The sequence below is a fragment of the Anas acuta genome, chromosome 13, assembly GCF_963932015.1.
Source record: "Anas acuta chromosome 13, bAnaAcu1.1, whole genome shotgun sequence".
Classification (NCBI taxonomy): Eukaryota; Metazoa; Chordata; class Aves; order Anseriformes; family Anatidae; genus Anas; species Anas acuta.
The window spans coordinates 18,392,813-18,412,143 of record NC_088991.1 but is presented as its reverse complement, the minus strand read 5'-3'; the positions used below and the strand labels follow the sequence as shown (position 1 = coordinate 18,412,143).

The window sequence follows — 19,331 nt, the reverse complement described above, 5'->3', positions numbered from 1 at the left end:
TTAAAAAAAAAAAAAAAAAAAAAAAAAAAAAGCTTTAGCCTTTAAACTTGAGACTTGATTAATTACAAAAGTAAAAAATCCACTGAAGCAAAAAGTATTTTGCTTGTACACAGACTGAGTTGTAGTCAATAGAATAGGTTTTTTTGTTTTTTTTTTTACAAATCTGGAAGAACTTTAATGAGATGATACTGGTTAAAATAAGTGACATTTTTCTAGAATTAAAAAGTAGTAAATCTTCTGAAATTTCACCATAAAATAATCCACATTAAATGTCATAGAGAGGAACTCTTTGTTCAGTAATAGTTCAGTTAACTGAACATTATAACCAAAACAGATTTTGCTTTTTTCTTAAATTATGAGAATTAGCTTGGTAAAAACACAGCTTTACTTTGATATAAGGTGCCCTTCTGAAATAGGCAATTCTGATTTAAGATTACAATGTTGTAACTTCAAAATGAAACTCTAACATCAATTTTTATTTATTTATTTATTTTTAAATAAATGAAACAGTTAAAGAGAGCATCTCAAAGCATACTGCAGGGACATCTATACTATCTATACTCATTAGTCATAGGAAATATTAAACAAATATTAATTTTCAATGTTTAGTGTGCAAAAGTACATTTCATCCTAACTGGTTTTGCATCTGTGTAATAGCACAATTAATATGTTTTCCATGGATTACTTCATGGGAGATAACACTTTCAAGAAAAATTAAATATGGATATAACCTTCTGGCTCAAGATGTCCCTAAACTGCAGATTGCTAGAAATGTCTCTGGGGAAAAAGGCAGGATGTCTGTGTGCTTGCTTTGCTCTCATTCAATATTTTCAGACGAGCTCTACAATCCAGTGCTGTAGCAAAACGCTAGTCTGAGAGCAAGCCAGTAGCTGTGGACACCAGTCACTTACCTTCTCACCAAGGTGACACTGGAGCATTTCTGTGCAATACTTTTGTTCTTGAGAAAGGGAAAGGACTGAGAATGGCCTTCAGTAAAGGGACACAGATGTTTGTGTTTATTGCACCACCTGAGCTAATTAAAATTCTTACCTTTTAAAAAAAGAAAAAAGCTTCCCATGGGAATGAAAAGTGGCTTTAAAAAATTACAGATGGGATAATGAAAAAAGATTATTTTCAAAGTAAATTATTTGGTTTAGCATTTTTGAGGAAAAAAAAATATTGTTACCCTGCTGTCCAATATTTAATTTTTTTTTTGTTTGGATTAGGACATAAGGAAACTGATTTGTTAGACAAGCTTATCAACTTTGTCTGAAGTTGCAAGATAGCTTTATAGCACCTTACATTGAATAAGAGTTTTTTGCTTAGCATTTAAGAGAGAAAAAAATTAAGAAAGAATCCTATACAAGGATACAAGTATCCTTGAACACTTATGGGTGATAATCTTTGTCAGATTAACATTTCCATGATAGTACATGGTATTACTTTTATACTAAAAAAAAAATAAAAAAATCTTGTTGAGTATTTCCCAGATTTTACTGAGCTTTGCGTTATGCAGAGGGATTTCTAAGTGGGACCTACAAGAAGATACTAGTCTCCCTTAAGAGATTTATACATACACAAATTCATATTTTGGTTGGAGGTGAATCCACCCCACATTATTTATTTACTTGTTTTATTTTCAAGGACTAAATTGTTTTTGTAGTGAAGTAGTTAATGACTATAAATTGGAAAAAAAAAAACCAACCCACTCCCAAAACACTTATTTCAGTGAACTGCTCTTTAAACAATATTGTCAGACAAAAGCAGAAAAAAAAAAAGCTTTAATCTGAATTAGTTTTAGACTCAAATACTTTTGTTGAGATAAAAGATATCTCTTTGCAGATAGGTTTCTGTGTTTACCTAACAATTAACAAATATTTTCTAAAGGTCTGAGAATTTTCCATACCATCTTGATACAATTGAATAGAAGACCCATTTAGCCTAATGAGCATTAAGATTAAATCATTTACTAACAGATCAAAGGAGATTTTAATTATGTAAACGAGTTGTTCAGAAACACAAAATGTTCCATTAAGCTTCACAATTAATACATACAATATTTATGAGTTCAGACTTTTTTCCTTGTTAAAAATTGATTGTTACATCAAAAAAAGTTTCCCTAGATGCACTGATTGAAGGAAAAATATTTTAAGTCATAAAAGTAGCAGGCATGCAAAAGATTTTACAGCCTTTTGATTTTCTTTCTCCTCTTCTTTTTTGTTGTTGTTGCTCTGAGCGTCTTGTCACCAGATGTTCATTATGTGTACAAAAATACTGAGTTCATATAAGTAAGTACTCACAGCATGGTCATTCCATGCTGAATGCATGTCACTGGGATCTCTAAATGGAAATAGTGCAAAATAAAGCACTTCTAAAAAAATAATCTTAAAAGTTTCACTGCTTTCTATTCACTAGAATATAAAACAATGGAATAAACTTGGTGCAAACTTGAAACTGAGCTTTGGTTCACTGCTGTGTATTCCTCCCCCCGCCCCCCCCCCCCCCCCCGCATTTTTTTTCCAAACAATGCTTTTTTTTTTTTTTGCATAAACATAAAGCAACTACTCCAAGCAAGGGTGTCATTCTGTTCCTATATTCAGACAGGCATTACCTTTGAGTGGCACAAGAAAACCCTGACATGATAAATCATTAAATCACTATATTATTTTTAACGGGCAAGATTAAAATAAATGCAAAGGAAAAAAATGATGGAAAGAATGCTGATAAAATATGCAAGTAGGATTAGTTATAGAGTAATTTATTTCTACTAGAAGTTCTACTTAGGAAAGCAAATCAACAGAATGGAAGTCTGCTGACACTAAATAATCCTGAAAAGCAGAGAACAGTTGTAGGAAAACTGATTACTACTTGAGAGGGAATAAAAATACATTCAAATTACCAAGGCCTGCAGTATGCATTAGCAAAACTTTCTACATGATTATTTTCTACAATTAAAAGAACCTAGAAAGTACATTAAAAAAAAAAAAGATAATGGATCTAGGAGATACACTGGGGAAAAATTCCACCCTCAGTTACACAATGTGCTCCAGTAGAGTACGATAGATTACTGAAGTTTATGAAGATCCGTCTGAGAACACAGACTGCTTTTAATGTTCACCAGAGTTAGCAGCTCAGTTATTAAGGCTACTCAGAGGCACTGACAAATGTGTAAATTTGTCCTGAATAGTAAATTGCTGATGCCTCTATGTTAGAATAAAATATTTAAATATTTTCTGAAATCTGTACCATTGTGTCAGTGAAAAATTCCAACACCTTCAATATTCTGTCTTAGCAGAGCAGCTGAAGCTTTTTTTTTTTTTTTTTTTTTCCTCCATATATTAGGAACTCAGCATACTTTAGCTCTTTTACTCAATATCATGATCTTATGATTGATCTTATTTATTTTTGGTTTGTGTGCAACTTGAAGTTGATGCCAGAGTTCTTCTAATTATAACACAGTCAACATAATGACAGAAATCTTATGTCCTGGAACTCCATAAATAATTCAATGGAACTCAATAGTTTATATTCATTGCAATCCTAATATATCTGCAAACTTATGGTCAGTTTTCAGGTACTTTATATGATTTTACCTTTCTATTGAATTACAATTCTACCCCAAAACAGAGTAATTTGCAATGCTCCTAATGCTCTTGCTTTTGGATACAGATGGCTAGTGATAAAAAGTTGAATTCACTATCCATCTATTCACTGTCTATCAAAATAAGTGTGAACGTAAATTATCCCAATCACTTTCATGCATGGCATATGAGAAATGATAAATTTGAGTGTCTATTTTTCCTTTTGGTAGAAGAAAGGAACAACTGATAATACTTTCAATAATTTCTCATTACTTATTTTTCCATCCACAATACTGTCATTTTCAGTAAGCTCTCCTGTTCTCCAGTCTACACAGAAACAAACTGTCACAACAGACAAAGCAGTAACTCTGCAGTACATTCTCCTTTTCCTCATAAGAGCAACGTAAATCCTTTGGGTGGAGGTAATGGGGGAAATGTATGTTGTAGGGTATCTATCACATACAGCAAATTATCACTTGTGGATTCGTATCTCCTGTATACAGGTTCTTTTCAGGAGAAAGGAAAGTGCACTGCTAGAATGGCCGAAGCAGAAAGGATCTGTGCCATTAAGGCAGGTGATGCTGTGGGCTGGTTTCGATCCAGCTGGTGAAGATTTCCTCCATGGACTTCAGCCGACAGTATCTAAGACACGATCCCTTTTTGCACGCTTTGTGAAACTAGGCACATGTTCATTATTCCATCGGTTTCATTTTGGTGGGCAGCATGTTACTCACAGACAAAATATGCATCTCCATCTATCTTTCGCCATATGCTCAACAATTATAAACACATTGAGTCTGGTTAAGTCAACGTAGTTAAGCATATAAGCTAGGTGGAAAACGGTAGAAAAGGGGGAGGTTTTGAATCACTTTGGAAACATTTAAAAGATCTGAATTTCCTGCGTGTCTGGAAGACGTGAGAAAGAAGCAGAAATGGGAAGGTTAGGTGGACGAGACTCTAACGGGCCTTTCAATTGCCTTAGGGCTGCCTAATGTACCAGAGAGACAGGACAAAATATGCCATCAGTGCTGCCTCATGGACTAGGTACGTCACCTTTGAAGTGCTGATGTTCAAAAACATGCCTTACACAGTGTTTTTCCAGTTCACAAAGAATTAAGAGGAAGCAGCTTGCAAAGTTCTTCTGATTTTCTTTTCTTTTCTTTTTTTTTTTCCTATTTTTATAAAAGGCAGAAACAGTCTTTCTTTCAAAAGTATCATTTCATGGTTTTTGGGGACAGGTACATTGTTTTTAGAGGTATATTTTATCATCTAGCAAAATCCACTGTAAATGTTAATGCAAAAAGGAGCACTGATTATATACACTTTGTTGTTATTTCTACAAAGTTATGTCTTTCTCAACCCCAAAAATCACCTAAGACTTAAATGAAGCCAAATACCTCTTTCAGAACTTATGAATAGCATTATTTAGAAATACGGAGAGCCTCAGAAAAAGATACCACCTGATAGCAAAGGCATAACGGTCTTTTCTTTCAATTCAGATACCTTCTCACATTTCTGCAGGATGCTGCAGCAGCATGCCGGCTGTACACAGGGTACTGCTGGCCTAGGAACAGTGCCAGTCTCTTCGCATCCCACATTTGGTATATGAGAGTAAAGCAATGGTAAAATTCCCAGTACAGAAGCAAGTGTCTCTTTCAAGCACTCACAAAACCTACCGACAGCCCCAAACCGAAACAAAGACTATCACAGCCATCTTTCTGACAGGCCCAAAATTAATTTCCTATTTTTAATATATATCATTTACATATTCCAGTTAAGTGTCAGAAGAAGGAAGAGATCAGAGCAAGAAATACGATGATTGTGCTGCCACTGCAAGATTATTTTCTGCAATACATTGTTTAGAGCTTTTCTGTCCACTCCTAAATGACTCCAAAAAAGGGCATCCTTCACTTTTATTGCAAAATGACTCCATAGTTCAGCAGCTGCCAACCACAAAAAATAAAGGTTTAATTTTTTCAAAAATTTAAGCCCATTAGTCCAGAAGAAATTTTATGCCAACTCAGATGCTTGCTCTTTTTCTTTGTGAACATACTCTCCTTATATTATTAACATATGTTATGTTATACAAACCAGGTATTTGTTTTTAGTGCACTTCCTAATGAAACTTTGTTTTCTTCTTGGGGGAGCAAATACGGTTAAGGGGATAAGGAATTTAATAATATATAAAATATAAACAATGAACATATTCTTTAATTCAAGGTCCTTCTCTAACAAAGATAGTATTAAAAATTAAAGTATACCAAAAGAGAAAGCATACTGAGTTTCCATTTGAGGCAAATTTAAGCATTCAGGCCCATCAGTAACCCATGGACAGCAGCTCGAACATGAAAGAAAACCTTTTTTGTGCACTGAAAGCCACCTTACATAGGGGGAAATAAAAGGAACAGAGCTAGAGAGACAGGAAGAGGTAAGGCTACTGTGAGGTTTTCAAAAATTACAACTGTTCAAACAAATACGGACTGAAACGGAACTGCTTTGAAACCTGCCTGATCACTGAATGAAAGAAGTCTTCATCCAGTTTCTATGCTGTTACTTTCTGTGGGATTAACAGAGACAGAGTAATGAGAATGTTTTTATGTCATTTGCTGCTCCCTAGTGGAGATAAAACATAATTTCAAAGTTAAAATAAAATTAAAAACAAAACAAACCAACCAACCAAACAAACAAAAACCACAACAATTGCTTGTAAATGTTGGGTTGTCCCTGTAAGTAAGGGAAATTGAGTTACTGAGAGGAAAAGGATGGGAACATCTATTTACTTATAACTATTTGGGTATTTAACTTTGCAAGAGCAGATTGTTTTATTAACTTATAACAGTTTAGAGTATTTAGACATTTAAAGTCATGATTTCACAGGAAAATCACATTTCTACTTCATAAATCAAAAGTTATGTTGCAAATTTATAGGTAGCATTATTTGCCTTCGCAACAGCAAAGAGCAATGCTTAATAAACTGATGTCAGGTGACAATAATGTAATATCCCAGTTATTTCTATTGCAAAATAATTCACATGTATTTGTGAAAATGTACTTTTTGATCCCTTTCCGTATTTGTGTGGTTTTTTATCTGATTTCATGATGCCTTATTTGCTTTGGATAACTCAGGAATTACATCGGAACTAAATAAAAAGTGGCACAGATTGTTTTGCATGCAACCAGATGAAGTAAGAGCTGTATCCAGCTATCTGTTGCTGCCCTTTTGCCAATTTATTAAGTCCCACAGTTCTTTTTTTTTTTTTTTTTTTTTTAAACCAATAACTTCAAACCAGCAGGATCACAGACCAAATGCAATTGCTTCGTTTTGCACTCTTAGATAGCTCTGCTGTAGGATAATTAGAATTTCAAATAAATATTTTTAAACCTGTGACAGTCAGTCACCATGGAGGAAACTGCAACAATCTGGATATAACGGAGATTCAGAGAGCTGAGAGACTGCTTCTACTGTCTATTCATTTTTAAAACTATCCATCTGAAAACCTGAAGTATGAAGAAAAATAAATGTTATTTTAGAATATGTTAATACATTTTCTTCTATTCAGAGAAAAAGAAGCACATACAAAGAACACAACACTGTGATGGGGCAGAGAGACAGCTTACTTCATCTGCAAATGACAAAAAAGCTGTGAGGTGCCTGGAAGTATACAGACAGAGAAGTTTGGCATTTTAAATCCCGACAAACTGTAAAGATTAACTGAGCCCTCTGCCCCCACCTCAACCCATGCAATTCAGTAAGATCTTATATCTAAGATTTGATGCCTAAATAAAAATAGTTCAGAAGACAAATACCAATCTGGGAACACACTGATAGAACACCTGAACGAAACATCCACAGGCAACAGATGACAAGCTGTGCATCAAAGTGCCACTCTTCCAAAAAGAAAAAAAAAAAAAACTTCCTGTGGTGTATAAACAACCGCATGTCCTGACAACACACAAATTCTTCTACTCTATTAGTACAGAAAAGACTTCAGCTGAAATACCATATCCAGTTTAAGCACAAGGGAGAGCAATGAGAATCCTCATATAATTTAGGCATTGGCGTCACAAAAGGGTGGGAAAAGGATCAGAAAAATTTATGCAGATGTCAGCTTCATGACTGCTTTCTTCCTCTTTTCCTCCAGACCAACAAAATTTCATTCAATCATTTGTTTAAAGACTATTTTTCTTGCTGTTCTGTGAAGGCAACTTGAACTCTACAGCTGTATAGGACACAGGACAGCACAACATGCATTCCCTATGTGGTTGATTCAGAGAGAGCAAAAAGATGTTTCATAGACTTGAAAGGTTTGCTTCAAATGTTCCACATACTTGGTAACATTTGCAGGTCTGGTTTGGAACATGTGTGCCCTGTGGAGGCCTCTCCGGATCCCTTTTTTGAAGCATATAGGTAATCTTGGTTAGCAAATATCATTTTTTCCCCCTTAAGCAGAAAAAGTCTTTCAGTGACTATGTGCATTAAAATTATTTAGAAACACTTAAAATTCCAATGGCTAGCCTGTCCTATACATCAGATCACTGCAGAGTCAAACATCACTTTCTTGAATATAAATGAAAAGTTCATAATGAAATCAGTGAGAGTGATGCTTGCATATCAAAAATGAGAATTTGGCTTCTGGTATACTGCTTCAGTTGATGAAATACACTTTAAAATCTAGACATTTAATAACCCTAAAAGCCTGCAGTACAAAATGAAAAATCACGTTGCAAATAGAATAAACTTTTTTGCTTAACCTGCACAACTTTGTAAATGTGAATATTCCTGTATTAGGGTAGAGGCTTTCTGTTTGTTTGTTATTGTTCCTTCCATGAAATTGATTCCCTAATTTCCCTGAGTGCAGAGATGGACTTGTTTTCCTTCTCTAATCACAAGATAAAAACAAAACCAACAATAACAATAAATTATATACAACCGGAATGCACTTACAATCTCTTCATGCAATTGGTACAGCATGTGTTTGTTTCCAGCTAATTCTTCCATTAAACTCATGTCAGTGTTGCCAAGTCACCTTATTCTCATATCATATCTTTCATATGGGTTTTGCTTTTGGCAGGGAAACCACAATGTCTCATCGTAGAATGGCAGCTTTAAATATCTCTTGAACTGTGAGAAACCTTCTAGACTGTCACCACACACACTTGTTATTGAGTTACACTTTGAGGGATGACTCTCAAGCATATTAAAACTGCCCTGTCTTAAATGGTATTTAGACCATTTTCTGATTTCTTCTGATTTTCTGATGTCTTCTAAGTTAAATGACAGAAAATTCACAAGGAAAAACTAACTTGAAAATTTTGGAACTGACTCTCAAGACTGCTCAGGCATTTATTTGAAGAGTATGGCACTTAAATAGGCAGTTGAACTGCTAGAAGAGGGGGGGATTAGTCCTTTTCTAGTCCTACTCACAGTTTTGTCAAATGTATTCACTATTTCCATACTTCAAAGTTAATTTTAAAGTGTGATGTACTGATCAAAAAAGTCATTAAGAATATCTGATAGGCAATGGTCAATGTGAACTCTAAAATTTAGTCAAGAACTCCTCCACATGCTTTCTTTCAGTAAGGGGCAAGGAAACAGAGAAGAATAAGCCTATTTTGTATTCTCCATTATTTTGCCCATATATTACTCTTACAAAAAGAAATAAAATATCTATTTAAAAATTCTTTCTTGGACTCTTCAGCAATTTTTAGAGCTTGTTGCCCTGTACAGTCACAACAAGTTCTATACCTTATTTAATAAAACATGCATTTTATTTATTGCCTTGTAGTTTGTTTTTCATTGGCATTTTTAGTAATTACTGTACTGCTGGGCAGAGGAAGTGCACGAGCAACAAGTTAGGCTTACTGTGAACACAGATAAGTAAAACCTATTCAAGAATTCAATTAAATAAATCAAATCCAGGAAGAAATAAAGTTAGTCATGAAAAACAGGGAAGAAATTAAGAAACAAAACAAACAAAAAACTATACAGGAGGCAGAACATACCTGTGCAAAACTTAAAAAAAAAATAATACATTTGTCAGTATTAAAACTTTCTAAGTGTTCTCCACATACAATTTTGATTTGAAAGATCAACAGTTAGCTGACAGAGAATGTTGCAGTCCTTCCCTTCCTAGAAGGAGCCTACTAAATAAATGACACAAGCTATGGTTTCGGCAGATGATTTTGATGACCTATGCCACACTTCAGCCTTCCAAAACCATGCCTGTATGCAATTAAGTTCTATTGATAACATTTATATTACCTCTAATATTACCTACTGCTGTTATATTATCTGAGTTATTATTAAATACTAATTTGTGATATATATATGTATTTACAAACAAATGAAAAAGCAGCAACATTGTTTTCACATCTCACTGTCAGACTTGTAATATCATGCCTTCTTCCTTTTCCCTAAAACAGTTATCCTTAGAAGTGTCAGGCATTTTTCTGTTCGGGTCTACATAATAGCAAAGTATATAATATTTTATGACCACCAATGAAATATCAATATTAAGCACAGAATTGTGTCAGTGAAACACCAAACAGTCCATCCTGGCTGGAAGAACTACCTGATGCTAGTCTGTAGTATTTCTTTTAATAGTGTTACCCATATTCAATTAAAAGCCCAGATACAAATAAAGCAGAATTCATTTTCTGCTTTCATCCCCTTCCTGGAGGGCAGAAAAGGTGACTTCCACATGATTTCTGTGTATCAATTCTACTTCATGTAGAATTGCACATTCTTTGTATTTCAGAGCTACTGCTTCCTGATAAAGATTACTCTATGGGAAGGACACAAAACAACAAAAGATCTACATGGCATTCATACAGAAGGAAACTTAACTGTTATTTTTAAGTGGTATCATTAACTTTTCATGTATTTTTGCAAAGCTGAGTTTTTTTTTTTTTTTTTTTTTTTAAAAAAAAAAAAAAAAAAAGCCAAGCTATCTTGAAAACCAGAAAACTATGTAACTCTTTTTGGAAATGAAGTGTACAGAAGCTGAACAATCTTTGCTGCTTGAACTACAAGTTGACAATAATAAAGGGCTGACTTCTCCTCCATTTTTGATCTAGTCACTAGATGGAACAAAGAGACGCACTCAAGTTATTGTAGGCTGCACTCTGCACAAACCACAGATTCAGATGGCATCATGCTTTCCTGCAAATGGCATTTTCTATAACACATATTATTTACGTCTTACATACAAACACTTCCTTTAATTGCTTTGTCCTTGCTTGAATAGTTTGTTTTTAAGCACAATGTGTTAATGAAAAATGGAGGTTAAATTCTGAGTTTTGAACATAAATGTTTTCCCTTCAATTCAGGATCTTATGAAATTTAGAATCAGATATTCATTTACAATATATACGCTAACGTTAGTGTTATTTGCATCACAACATACTGGAAAATTTAAGATCAGCATATACTTCCTCTTTACATAGGAGGCCATGGAATTAGATATGCAGGAAAGTGCAAGTGAAAGATATTTTTTATCGATTTATTTCTACAGTTATACTAGCTGTTTCATCGGTGTATTAATTTTAATTTAAAAATGTATATCTGTAGAGTGGTATAATTGAGTAGAATATTTTGTACTTTTACCAGTGATTTATCTCATGTGTAGTCATCAAAGAATAAAAATGAACATTTCACAACAGAAAATTCATATTAGTTAAAGCTAAGTGGCATACCAAGCCATTCCCATCAGCAAATAAAACTGAGGAGTTGCTATATCTATAGTGAACATACCTTAAAAGCAACTGGAAATTGACAAGATTGCTCTAATGGAATGATAACAGCTATTGGGCATAATAACCAACCAGAAAATAAGCAATTCAACTAATAGATCAATTAAACCTATAAGGAAATGTGTGGCCTCTGTCACAGAGAAGTTGCAAGAGAGAGACTCTACAGAGTATCTTCCACAGGCAGGGGAAAAACTACGTTTTTAAAAACACATGACTCTGAAATGCAAAGATAAAAAAAAATTAGAAAGCAAGTGTTTGACTATTTAAAGAGAAGTAGGAGTATTTTGTAGGAAGTATAAATTTCACTTTTGAACTACAGGGATTCAAAAGTCATGTTTATAGAAAAAAAGTTTTTTTTTTTTTTTTTTTTTTTTCCCTCCTAACAAGTATTAAATATTCTATTAAAAAATAAATAAAAAAAAGATGTTTGGACTAATGGGAACATTTGGTGTCCTTAGTACCTTCACTAAAGAAGCCTACACCTACATGCCAACACTTGGTGTTAAGTAGCTGAACCAAACAGATCTACCAGTGTTTTATTTATTTTGTGTATTGCAAGCATATAGGCTGCAGTTTATCACAATGACGGCTAAATCTATCATCCTCTACCTGGAGCTATAATAGGAGTGCTCTCAAATCAACAAGTCTTTCCTTCAGAGTAACTGAACTGTAAATTGTCCTTGACCAGTCAGACAAACAAAAACAACCTTCCCTGTTAATCTGCTGAAGACAAACAGTTCACTGTCTTTCATCCTCAGAAGAAGGATGTCAGTGGCAATGGTGTTTTATATGTCACATCCTTCACACAATACTATTCTGTTTTCTGGTTCAAAAGCTTAGTGAGATATTAAGAAATACAAGCATTTCGACCTCTAGAAAAGTGAATAGTCATGTTGATTCTAGGAACATGGATTTTTTTTTTTTTTTAATGACAATGAGGTTTCCCATATAGTTAGATTATATTACCAAAATAAGTGTTTTTATTTATTTATTTATTTATTTATTCCCTAGTAGGTTGAGAGAACTTACAACAACATGGGGATATTTTTATACAGGGAAATTTTTATTATACAGATATACATATATATACACACATATAAAAGTATATACATATATACAAGGATATTTTTATTCCTGTGCAGAATCAGGAAACTAATTTCACAATATACAGTTACAGAATTATTTGGGATGACGCATACACATCACTGTTGTAACTTTACAGATCAGATATATTTCTAATGAAATTACTGGAAAAGATTTTTATTTAGGCTATTTCATGTGTTCCATGCAGCAACAGAGAACAGATATTTTATATCTCCTCATCACTTCCTGTAACTGATTTTTTAAGGTATTTTACCAAAAAGCATTCCTGAAAGGCTCCATTAAAGAAATGCTGACACATTATGTTACAGTATGTTACAGTATCTTGGGTTCTATCAGTCACATTTCATTACTTTTACATAACATGGCTCTATTGATGCAACCTGATGTGACATGTCACACTGCAGTGTCAGCGACAAACTTTGACTAAAAAGTTTTTGTCCTCAAAACCAGTATCTGTAGATGAAACAAAAGAAATTACTAGACATCCCTTAAATTTAAACTATTTATTTGTGGCAATAAACATGACTTTACCACCACACTCGTATGCTAGTACTGAAAATTTCCTGCAGCATTAGCGCATACTATGTGCAGTCAAAATTGGCAGTAGTTTGAGTATTTTACAACTGGCACATCTTTATTCAGAACATCCAGAGGTTCCTGGGTCAACAGCTTCCTATTTATTCAAATTTATATTGACTAGCTTCAGAAGGCAAAGCTGACAAAATGATTAATTAGACTTTATAACTCATTGGCAGCCTGCAGTTTAATAGAATTAGTAGAGCTTAAGTTCATCTTTAAATACCATGACGGTTTTAATTTTAAAAATGTCAAAATACATTTTTCAGTCAGTGCAAAATACAAGATGACTTACTCAAAAATTACAGAAAACCAAAAAAGACTAAATAGGCACCGTGTTTAATATAGGATTTTTATGATGATTAAGAGAAGTGATTCACTTTTTAATTCACATTATGAAGCAGTACGCCTTGTACAGACAGTAAGTTCACTCTGAATACGAAGGCATTTGTTTATAGTGCGGGCATGTGATCCTGTTTTTTTGTGATCCTTTAAAAATTATTTAAACTTGACAATTTCACCAAATACACTGATGAAATCTGAATGGTGAGAGATATTAATTAAATTAGTTGTAATGGTAGCATTTTTGTCCAATAAAACCAATCCATGTGATTTTAGCAGCACAATCAGATCCCTTCAGCACAGAGTGCACGTCTATAGTAGCTGTAGTAGCCTCTTCCCACGTAATGTCAGGTAAGCTTGCAACTCATTCTTTTTTATCATCTCAATTGTACAAACTGTTCGGTGTAACTCAAATGGTAGCTAAATGTTCAGCTGGGGACACACTTGTTCATTCTTTCTGTGAGCCATTCTAACATCACACCAGCCTTTATTCCTCTTTAGGGAAATCTCTCTCTTTTACATCCTGACCTTTTCATATTCTTTCAAGAGTGAACATTTCAAGGCATAAGGCTGTAGAATTGATGCAAATGTTAAAACTTCTCACAGATACTCTGGTCCTTATTTCTAGGCACCTCCTGAAGAGCTACAAAGATACCACAAAAGTGACCTACAGACTTTTATGTAATTTCATAGGTCCAATATAGTCGTTCATTCAACTTTCATGCTGGTTTTAAATCTATGTGTTGAATTTATTAATTGGTTTTCCTTCTCTGTTTCCTCTTCTGTTTATTTTTGGCTCATGACTGTAGCTTGGCTAAGTATGCATCATGGTCATCAACTCTTTCTAGTTCATGTGCCTTCTCAGAGCATGTGTGATTATGCTGGCATGTATGACAACATACAAGTAGAGGATTTCATTGAAAAATATAAATAAGAATTTAACATCAACCTTAGCATTAATTTTAAACATATAACAGTACTAATCCACAGTACTGTTTTCAGAGACATTGTGGTTTACTATACACACATACAGGATTAAAAAAAATAAAAATTACAGCACATGCAGATCATTTAGGTTGACGTTACATACTGAAGTGCACTTAATACTTGATGAAGTAATAATGTCTTAAAGGGAGATCCTGCTAGATAAATAACACAGTAAGTCTTATTTTGGCTGCATATCTAAGTTATGTTAAAACTTTCTAGAATGCATGAACAATATATTTTTTAATTATTTTTGTAAAAAGCTAAGAAAATGCTGTGACAGAAGACCAAACACAACTGAAGTCACTATCATTCAAAATGGAGAATAGTAGAATATGTTTTAGGGGGTGAGTGAGTTGCATGAACAGGTATCATCCCTCTTCTCAAATCTGAATTGATAGCATATTCAATCCATGGAATTTAAAATCATCTGGGCTTTTAATACACCTGCTACAGACAGGAACATGCACCCAGATGTAATAAGATAGCAATGATGTAGCCTTCCCAATTGGGAATACTCAAAGTTTGTTACTAAATATGAATGACATGCTAGCCTTCTGTTATGTTTGTTGTAACAAATAAGCAGAAGAAAGAGATCCGAAAATTTAAATTGATTCAGTAACACTTGCAAACTGAGTGGTCAGAGAAAGGACTGCTCTAGAGAAATGTTTTCCCTTGTCCAGAAATAAGCTGAGTATGTGATTTATTTTGTAAGAATTGATGAGCCAAGTTTCTTTCCTTTTAATTTTCTCTGCTTTCTTATATTTAGTAATTCTTAGTAGGAGTGCATTTTGAGTATAATTGCAGTTAGATTTATTCCACCCAAAAGGGAAACTGTAATTGCCTAAGGTAGCACTGAAAAAAACAAATGTGCCTTCCTCTATTTCTGGGCTGGTGAAGAAGTTTCAATGGGATGCATTGGACAGCACTGAAAAAATGCCCAAGGCAAGCTGTAACTGCCAGAGGGACTTAACACCATGATGCCAGAAGCCCCCATCAGATACCAAAAACAAACTGTACATAAAGATGTCCAAACTCCAAGAGGGAAGGAGAGGATTGAGATGCCCACACTCTACCTTTATTCATGTGATTAACAGACATTAGTGAAGTCAGGTTATGTCATCCAACTCCAAACAGAGATTCAATGAGAGGAGGAGGTGGCAAACAGCAAGAACAGTCAGTTCATTTTAATGTGACAAAGTATGGCAAGACCACAGGAGAAAAGAGTGAGAAGGATAAATAAAAACGATACTGGAGTTACTGTTAGACCATGACATTGAAAAACCCTTATAACTAGCTGAGAAGTACTAAAGAGATTGCTTTGTTCACAGAATTACAAAGTCATGATGTATTTATACAAGCAGTGCAGCTGCTGCTCTTTACAATTTATTGAAGTCTACCTTCAATGACGGGGCATGTAGCTCAGGCATCCAGACATAATGCATTAATACACCTGGTTAGATCACTAGTTATCAAAATTTTGATTTTGTTTTCATTCTCTTTGGAAACTACTTAGAACAGAGAAACACACTACTGAGCCAACACACTGTTTTTTCCATATGCTTATTCTAGACACTTTAAAATAAATTCATGGCTTTTTTTTTTTTTTTTTTTTTTGATCTACATTTATAGGTTCTCAAATGGTTTAACAAAACTGATCTATAGAACACAAAAGGTGCTGAAGTTCTAGTTAGGCTTACCGATGTACAAAAATCAAAATCAAAGAGAAGCACTTCCAGCACCAGTCTCAATTACGTTTAGCTGAAAATAGAGAATACCACAATTTGTTTTTCTTTTTTTTCTTTTTTTTTTTTTTTTTTTTTAATTTCAGGCAAAAGGAGAAAGTCCTTAAGACTACACATGCTCTCCATTTCCTTTTAGACTTTTTTCTTTATTTTTAAATTGTGTGGTTTCTGCCTGACTTGATACCAAATTAAGTGTAAAAAAATTCAGTTTTTCATAGGAAGCTGATACTTCCCAAAATCTGCCTCTTAGTACAAACGACATTCTTGTCAGCTTTTGCAACAGTGAACAATGTCCAAGAAGACATTCACAACACTCCAAGGCATACAACACAATCTCATTTTTTTTAATAGGAAAGTGCCATTTTGATGGGCAGCAACACAGACCTCACTGTATTTCAAATACTTTGAATATAAAAACAACAACACTTCCCCCCCTCCCCAACTCCTATACTGCCATAAACAATTAGAAATTAAAGAGGCAGAAAAAATAAAGATAGTGTAATGTATACATATATGCTAGAAATCCAGGGAACAAGGTACATATGTTCAGATCACAATGTCTAACTAGAAACTAAACTAGTTTCTAATGTGGTAGTTGTTTATGTCATGAGACATACGACATACATATGATTCTATGAAACAGAAGGACAGCTATTTCCAACAGAAACGTATACATTAGTTCTTGAGAATTATTACATTTCTGCACAACTAATACTCCTTTCAATTCTAAGAGCCAAAGTTCTCTCTAGACACCTAGAATATTAGGGGAAAGACCCATTTTGATACACTGGCAGAAACAAAACTGAAAGCCCTTAGAGCTGCAATATTAGGATTTTGTTTAAGAGACAAGGTATTTTCTGCAAAGTTGATGAAATTCCCTAGTCATTTCAGGAACTGGAAACCATATTCTACACAGACAGAATGGAGGACGTACAGCATTTGTCATGGCTCACTTATGGGGTAATAGAAAATGGCTAGGGTATCTACGTAGCCCTTTGTCTTATGGGTTCTCAGTAAGCAAGGTGACACACACAAGGAAGTGTGCCCCCGTGAGATGAAATTAAATCTAGCAGAAATTTGCAGGTTGGATTTTGATCATGAACCTAATAAGTCAAGAGGGAGCAGGGGAAATAGAGGGGCATAGGCAAGCTGTGCCTGTTAGTAGTGAAATATTTGTGTGTAGATTTTATAGAAAATGCCAATAGACAGGTCTTATGGTTCTTCAGGAAGAGGTAATTTTCCACTTAAATGCATATGCATATTAAATTGTGTAGTACTGTGCAAATGAAGAAGGCAATCTATAAGGAACTTAAAGTAAGCATACTGAAGGAGATTCAAAAGAGCCAATTCAGCATATATGGTATACATGACTGATCATAGAATGATAATGAATAACAATATCCCTTTGATGTTAATTAGTTGCACTTGATAAGGCAATGCTAAGTGGGTTTACTACATTCAAGTAAGAAAAATCAAAACCTCAATAAAGCTTTCAGAATGCTAAAACCAATAAGGATTTAAAAAGCAACAAAACATTATAACGCTGCCAAGAAATCCCTAATTCATTGGATTATCTAAACTCCAAACTAAGGGAAAAGACTTAATAAAAAAGAAGAATCAGAAATAATGAATGTACCATTTTGCCAGAAATGTTTAGGGGTTTTTGTTGTTTTTTAAACTCTGGGGAAGCAAAGAACAAGTTTTTTGGCACTGAATTCAAATGATGGACTCAAAACTAAACACAACATAAACTCCTCTCAATTTTAACAAAATATAGATGAATGTACTAATGACAGACAGATCAGTAATATTTAAAAAGTGAATCAATGAACTTTTTCTTATGCTCTGTCAAGACTCTTTCTCGGATTTCCTCGCATCTGAGGATATATTTCATATGACAAGAACTGCATGAATTAGGTAAGGAGTAGCACTGGTTTCTTTCCTCTCTCCAGCAATTTATTTTTTATTTTTAATTGTGGGACTAAAAACTTTTTTTTTTGTACTCACCCCAGGACTCTTGCAACAATCAGAACACATAAAAGTACCAATACAATATATGATTCTGTCCCTCCAAATCAAATTGTGACATTATGCTTGTTGCTTTCTATTCAAACTTTACTTTGCAGATAGTGTCATTAATTTATTCAAGTGCTTTCTATCAAAGTCATTACTACCGTACCTGCATGCTTCAAACAGGCTGCTTATATGATTTTCAAAAACCTTGTTAGATAAGAGAATGTTATGATTGCTATTACTAAGTAATAAGGTGAGATACAGAAGGATTAGACACAAAAGATTTAGCTCATCTTGATTGCCTGGTTGGCTCAAGAGTTCAAATTTTTCAGTAATTCATACTGGGAGCTGTGTCTGAACAGACAGCAACTTAAAAGATTTCAGTTGCAACTACTCAATAACAGTCCAGATGTTCAGGTGTGAAACTACACATCCAGAATGCAAGGAAAACACAAGGAGTTAATACTGCTAAAAAAGACTGGAATAAATGACTGGTTAGAACCTTACACTGATATGCTTGAATGTCATTTCAGTCTCTACTTCAGTCATCTACTTACTCAGTTAAAATATTTTTCAAATACCACAAACTCGTTAGCATGTATGGAAAAGATACGTGCAACTAGAACAAATAATGGATATTACCTGACACTAAAAAATCTGGTGCATATTAAGATTAAAATTTTACATCTGGCTAATGATATTAGTACCTAGAAGGTTGCTTTGGCCTGTTTCCCATTAGGATGAAATATCCTCTTGTTCTCTTCCCTATTTATACCCTAAATCTTGAAAACTTAGAAAAAGCAACACTGATATAATAAAAATTTGCACATATTAGCACTCACATATCTATGGAAGTGCCAAAAGCCTCTTGTATAAAAGTCACACAGCACAGCAACCCAAAGCAGCTATAAAAAATTCTACTAATTTTCGTGTTTTAGCTTAGTTGAGTAGACTACCAAACTAAACAGTAGTAGTAATAGACTATCAAACAAAAGTTGAGTGTCTACCAAAGAGTCTAAAATTTAGTTTACTTTTTACCTAGTAATAAACATAAACCATGGTTAGCATGCATTTTGAGAAACGAATGTGATAATAGTAAAAAAAATGAGTAATTAATATTCATATATTTTATAATTCACATAGTACTTCCCCAGATCCCAGTAGTACATGAACAGATTTACCCAGAAGATGCTCTTGGTCTAGCAACACACCATTCAATTCATAAACTTGCTCT

General features: G+C 34.0%; 1 long non-coding RNA gene across 2 annotated transcripts in view; it reads right to left on the bottom strand.

Moving 5' to 3' along the window:
• The window catches only part of LOC137863907 (uncharacterized), a 361,629-nt gene that overhangs the window by 94,684 nt on the left and 247,614 nt on the right, over positions 1-19,331 (bottom strand). The window contains exon 1 of one of the 2 annotated variants that reach the window (XR_011101213.1): positions 912-967. The exons of the other annotated variant lie outside the window; for it this stretch is intronic. This is a non-coding gene — a long non-coding RNA (uncharacterized lncRNA). Of the gene's footprint in view, positions 1-911; positions 968-19,331 lie in introns of those variants that run through there. 2 annotated transcript variants of the gene reach the window in all.